Source organism: Diadema antillarum, unplaced genomic scaffold (assembly GCF_040938485.1).
Source record: "Diadema antillarum isolate AM-2024a unplaced genomic scaffold, OU_Dant_1.0 seq00000384_RagTag, whole genome shotgun sequence".
In the NCBI taxonomy this organism is placed as follows: domain Eukaryota; kingdom Metazoa; phylum Echinodermata; class Echinoidea; order Diadematoida; family Diadematidae; genus Diadema; species Diadema antillarum.
The window spans coordinates 660975-668224 of NW_027271382.1; positions in this window are offsets into that span (position 1 = coordinate 660975).

The following is a 7250-nucleotide window of genomic DNA, read 5'->3' on the forward strand; positions in this document are numbered from 1 at the left end:
TCTGATGAGTGTAAAACAAAACGAAGAATTGTGAATGTCATTAAAATTGGACCCCTCCCCACCCCCCTCACCCCTTAAAAACAGAGAATAATGGAACTTTCACTTTACAAAGAAGAAGGAAAAAAAGGTGATACACGGTCGGGATCCAGCGGGCTAACAATAAAGATGAGGAAATAAGCGCCATCACTTCACAAGACTCCCCCTGGTCTGCACATTAAAAAAAATAACAATAAAAATATATACATTGTATATAATACGTTTTGCCAATCATTTAGCAAAGGCAACCTCGCTTTAAAACCATTTTCAGCCGAGATCGTGTGATTTCTTCTCCTCATTGCGATCAACAAAAATCGAGCTTCTTTATGGTTTACTTCAGAATCACAGGACTTTTTTATTAAAACACACACACACACACACACACACACACACACACACACCCACACACACACACACACACACACACACACACACACACACACACACACACACACAACTTGGAATTCCGCCTTGCAGGTATTTTGTTCATCATTTAAATGTTCCCCCAAAGAATCAGTCATAACTAACATGACTAAGTGGACACGAATCATCCATTATTGCTGATGATGCCCATCGCCATCCTACGGCGTGTGAGGAAAAGGAAGACCAGGCTGCGGGAACACAAACGTCTTCTCCCGCGGGCTCTTCCCCCATTCCCGCTGACACGAGATACTAGTACCACAAGCTGTCTCTCACTGCTGCGACACTAGCTTAAAGGAATGATATATAATTTTGATTGAGATGGGGCTTCAGGTTTTTAACTTTTTTGTGTGTGTGAGATGAGAAACCTCTTATGAAATATGAAAGAGCAAACAATTCTTGGAGGAAATCAAAGTTTATTTGATGAAAATTGGCTTTGAAATGGCTGAAATATCCAGAAACAAAGAGGTGGAATTCACCTTTTAGGACCACTTTGTTTTACCTTGTTTTGTGATATCTTATACTTGTGTTGTGATATCTTATACTCGTTTTGTGATATCTTAACTTTAAATGAGGTTCTCTTTAGAATTGTATGCTCTTTCATATTTCAGTGGTGGTTTCTAATCATCTCGCAAAAAGTTAAAATCTGAATCCCCATCTCAACCAAAACTACACTGTCCCTTTAAACCAGGACGAGGATTTGTTTTCCCCCGACACTTCATGTTCTCACCTTTATTATGTTTTGACGCCTGTTGGAGAGGTAGGGTAGGGGAGCAGGAGGAGGTGTTTGAGAGGAGAGCGCATCGGAAGTCACGGTCTAGACCACTGATGGGTATTATTGTTGTATTCTACAAGTCACCAAAGGCAGCTGGCGATCGCCCTCATAGGAGGGCGTGAACTTCAAAACTTTTACAGAGCTACGAGTGCAGATTGAGAAGGCCCTGAGAATGTCGAGTCGTGGGGTGTGTCACAACACATTAATTCTCTCAGGACCACTCCTTCGTATAGCATGTAATCAGCCATATCTTGCACAATAAGTATGTCAGTGGTAACGGCAGTTATTAGCTAGAAGAGGCATAGATAAATCGAAAGCCACATGGATGGACAGATGAACAAATGAAAAGATGAAAAATTCAATGGACGGATGGATAGATGAATGAGCGCACGACTGAATGAAAGAATGAACGAGTAGATTACTAAATGAATGAAAGCATGGACGGATGGATGAATGAATGGAAGGATAGATGGATACCAAAGTAAATGGATGAATGCGTGGATGCATGAATGAATGAATACATAAATGAATGAATAAGAATTAATGAATGGACGGTAGATGAAAGAATGAATTGATGAATGAATGGATGGGTGGATGGCTACATGGATGTACAGGCAAACGGGAATGCATGTCAGGTAAGGCATACACACGAATAACAAGGCAAAAGTAGATGTATTGATAGTAGATAAACAATCAATACTTGGGAATGGATAGACCACAACACAAATAGGTGAAAAGTTGATGAAGATGTTTACATGGATATATTGGTAGATATAGATAAAGAAAGTTACCATATGAGTTACCCACATTCATCATGCATCAACCTCACTCAAATAAGTCTCCCACCACATTCAATTCTCCTCGTCACAGATACCATTATCACACTGCTATTGCTTCATAAACGGAGACGTCAAAACAGAATGGATATTGGGGCAACATAATTATATCTTTATATATTCAATACAATGTATACACACCTGTTGATATTTTTTTTCACATTTACACGGTTTCTTACAAAACAAAAAATTGCACAAAGCATAATATTTCGTCTATCAATGAGCATGATGCTCAATAATGCCTTAAGACTGTACGTGTCAACACAATCGCATAATTGAATGACTATTGAATGCATGGGTGACCACTTTTATAATATTATTCTGTTTTGCAGTGAAATAGGATATAAACATGTGATCAGAAAGAATTCTACAGCTATTCATTGGTTATCTAAAAAAACAAAAAACAAAAAACAAAAAAAAACATTGAAAGGCTGTCAATAGCATGTGTAAGCATTCAAAAGACATTTTTTTGGACTCATGAGATCTGAACGCTAAGGGCCGAGTCCCATTAAACGTCACTTAGTGTCTGTTACCCATGGGTGAGCCGAACTCACTGTGTGACCTCCTTTTTCCTTTGGAGGGAGGGAACATATGCCATCTATGTGGGGGAATATATATAATTTGGACAGTTTCTCTCTCTTTCCTGTTATTCACAAATTCACAATTTCAAATTTTGCCATGTTCATATAATCCTACACAGCATCTTTACTGTACCTATTATCATAATCATTACAAAAGAACCCTAAAACATAATACAAAATTTTTTTGGACAATCCTATACTCAAATCACATAGTACTCGCATATTATATGAGGCTTCATAAGTAGTACTTTATGTCCACTCAATGTATACTTACTGTCTTATACTTCCAGGAAATATTCACAAAAACAGCATCCTCTTAAATTTCATCAACATTTGTGCATGAGGTCATCTGTTAGTATTGTCACATGGCCAACCTACCACCTCTGCAAGACAGCAAACAAAATTTACCTTCCATCATTCTTCTGTATTCAGGTCATCTTAAACTCCATAAGAAAACAGATATACTTTCATGTTCAAATCAACAGATGATAAAGTGCATAAAAGTCCATTTGCACAAGAAAAGTCAAATCATATATTCATAACTGTACATAGTTGGGGATATGTCATAGTACAGTATTTTGTATACCTCTTTGTCTCTTTGGTTTCTGTTTACTAAGTATAGTAAAACATACAGCATTTGAAATTTGAAATGTATACAAATACCTGTTGATGAGCATGGGTTTTACCAAGACCTGTACCACCACAGCTCTCCTTAGACAAATGACACATTTTGACTTCAACAATCCAAAACTCTGTTCCAACAAACCTGAAATTGTCACTTGTGACCACTAATTAATGATTAGGAGTGACATTATACTTTATGTTCTTACATACATCTACATTCATATATGAGAAAATCTTTCTCTGTCAAATTGACAAACGATACAAGTCAAAACAGAGAGTTACAAACAACCAAAAAATCAGTTTGATTTCATTTCATTGGGATAGAAATATGAATGGGTTCATGTGCTTTCAATATCTTTTTTTTCTATCCATTTTCAATGAGACAGAAAAGTCTGAAGTTCAGCTTTATGAATTAAGCACAGGTGACATGCCTGACATCAGACACCTCCAATTAGCCTGTAGTTACAAAACAGTAGTATCCATCACTGAAGCACATATGAAAGATGCCCCCCCCCCCTCCAACAAAACAAACAAACAAACAAACAACACAACAACAAGTGTTCATGGCATTTGATGAGGAATGACAGGAGTTGTACCATATCAAGGGGAAAATGCATAAATCAAAGAAAGGGCTACAAAAATTGACCCTATCTAAAGCACAATGTCAAAAGTAAAAACTTTATTCTTCAAATAAAAAGTCACATCTCAATAATTACTAGTAAAATGAATGGCTAATAAAACAAGAGAGAGAATGTCGACACAACTTCTGGAGTGAAATTTTTCAAGCATCCACCTCAAAAGTCCGAGATTGGTGTTAACGCTGAAGGACAATACACTAAACCATACTGATGCCACAGTGAAAACCAATTTCAACAAAATTTTCCTTTCTGTCCCACGGAGTATTAAATTATCCCATAAAAATGCTATTCTGTCACACAATGCATAAAATTCAATTGTAGCGCCGATGCTTAATGATTCCACTCCCTATGGTACAAAGTAATTAAGAATGAAATGATTCTAACCATCACTTAATCTTCTCAGACACCATACCCATTCACACCTAAATTACACACTGTAAAACAAGATCTTTTCGCGGCATGAAAGTTTCGCCAATTGGAGCGGACGGTCTTTTTCGTGGCATGAAATTTTCGCGAGTTGCCTCTTAACATTCAATGCATATAGTGTAGACAAGAACTTTCGCGTGCATTTTAATTTCGCGAATCTTGGCTCTCGCGAAATTGAAATGCACACGAACATTCCTCATTTTACAGTATTTTCTTCACAATATTCCGCTTCATATACCAGGTGCATTACTAATTACAGAAATAGAATGAGATACAGATTTCCCACATACAGTCAAGACACCTGTCGTATTCAGCAGGATACAGATAAAGACCATTTTCAAGAACACTTATGCACAAGTTGAATTGTGTAATCAATAGTACAGTGGAATGTCGACTTCACCAAGCATTTGGCTATCATAGTCAACTTTTGGTTTAGATGACTGGTTTCATCTTAGAATTCTCAACCATGTACATACAACCCCATACTACTAATACAGGTAACAAACAGAAAAGGCAAAAATAGCAGCATTACCTCCACAATCATCTTATAATGACAAAGTAAAAGGGCAGAGCACACATGACTACTAGACAATGGTTGCTATGGAAACACATCTACAACATCGGAAAGAGTGCCAAATTGTTCATCTGCAGAGCGATGCACTTTTGTGGGTGGTGAAACATACGTCACAATGTGAACAATGGCCACACCTCATTATCTTCTTGCGCCACTGGGTCACAAATGTTCCCACCTCCAATAAATTCTCATACTTGTTCTTTTCAGCTATAAAGTATCATACATACCTGTAATGTACACATACAAATTGTACATACATTATATCATCCATATATTTTATTGTACAGTTTCTTTGATAGAGTTTCTCGCAACATCAAGTGACATACAGTCCTGTGACCATTACAAATGGCAGCATCCTTTACATTGCAGACAATCTAGTAATACTGAGAATCGACAGCTTGGGGCAAAGTTTGACATACAAGCAATTTATTTATTCTATTGGCAGGAAACATATCTTCCGCACAGAATTTGGAATGAACGTCATAATTTCATCCTAGTTAACAGAACTTTATAACAGAGTCCACAAACAGTACATCTGTACTCTGCAAATTGATCATCATCACTCTGAGTCGTTTAAGTTATGGCTTGCAGAAAAGTCTCTTATTCTTTGTCATTACTTGCTCCTAATAATTTTTACAAAAATCTACATTTCACCCCTTGTCAGCACTTTGCTGTAATTTGAGTATTTACTGCATGCATATGATATTTCTGTGTGGTCAAGAGATAATTGCCTGGACAGAGCAATGTGCCTTGATGGATCCAGCTCACAACAAACAATCTTGTAAAAGAAAATGCAAAGGGAAGAAAAATAGGACAGAGACATCAAAGCACATTACATTCCAACATTTTCTTCATGCTTACTCTGACATGGAAATACAAGCAAGAAAAAGCGAAGAAAAAAGATCCAATCATGTATTGCACATGCTCGTGTGTTTACGTGTATATGTGTGTGTGTGTATATGTGTGTGTGTGTGCGTGTGTGTTTGTGTTTGTAAGTAATGCATTAGTATGTACATGCTGCAATGTGTTCCTCACAAATCTGACTATCCTACAAAGTCCTGAGCATTTTGCGCAAGTACCATGTAGCATTCTGACCTTTGGCACAAATCTGGTCAATGCAGGACCAACAACAACAACATCTACCACCAACGTATTTGAACCTGGCTTACTAGACAGTTCACTTTATTTTTCCTTAAAGGGGATGGCTAGTACCTGATCAGTGGGAATCAGTGGGAATGCTGGAGGATGATTGTTCCAATCCTTGTGGGATTCATTTAAGAGTACATTATATATCTATTGTTGTGTGAAAACTATTTGCTTCAGAATGGTCTCATATTCAAGTAATGTGCAGTTTAATGTTTCCAGGTTAGCGTGCCTGGTCAGTGACGGGGCATTAATCTACACATTACTTGAATATGAGACCGTTCTGAAGCAAATAATTTTCACACGACAGTAGATATATAATGTACTCTTAAATGAATAACACAAGGATTGGAACAATCATCCTCTAGCATTCCCACTGATCCCCACTGATCGGTTACTAGCCATCCCCTTTAACCCCTTGAGGACCAGCAGATTTTGCTATAACATGCATTTCCCATAGACATCTGCTCGAGCATACTAGGGACAAGTCTTCAATGGGTTTCAAAGGAATGTAAAAAACAAATGATGACACCAATGCATGAACTTTTCCCGCCTTCCTCCAAATTATTCTCTATCCTCAATCGAGCTGTAGAGTCTGTGTCCAAAAACTTTGACAGTGCAGGGCATCATTACTGTTTTCACATAAAATGCATGCATCAGAGTCACTCCTGTGTATTATATCCAGGATACCTTAAAGGAACATGGTCCCGGTGGTTTAGTCGAATGCGTACGCAAGCGCACGGAGCAAGTTTCCTACAGAGACCATTGCTATCGTTTCCTCTTTAGCACTTACGCTTTGACCCATTTCCCCGAGTCCGAAGAAGTCCGATCCACTGTAGTCAGTGGTCCAATCACAGTTCGGCTCATGATTCAGCTGAGGGAGATGACAGCTTTAGCAAACTTCTTTTGTGATAAGCACATAAGCAGGCACCCTGGCATCTCTACTGACTGCATGATACGCAGAGAAGACAACGAAGGCAACGTTACCTAGCAACACCTACGCGCTTTATTCTTGATGACAGCTCAACTTCGGCAATCTTCGTATCAATGCTAACGGTGATCGGCGTATCATCCAACTGCGCCCTCATACCCACCGGGGCTATGCGCCTTTAAGCTACCTTCCTTTTATCTCTACTAGTACTCTGACACAGCCAAATCTTTCTTGTCCTCAAAATTATTCTAAACAGCGTCGCCACA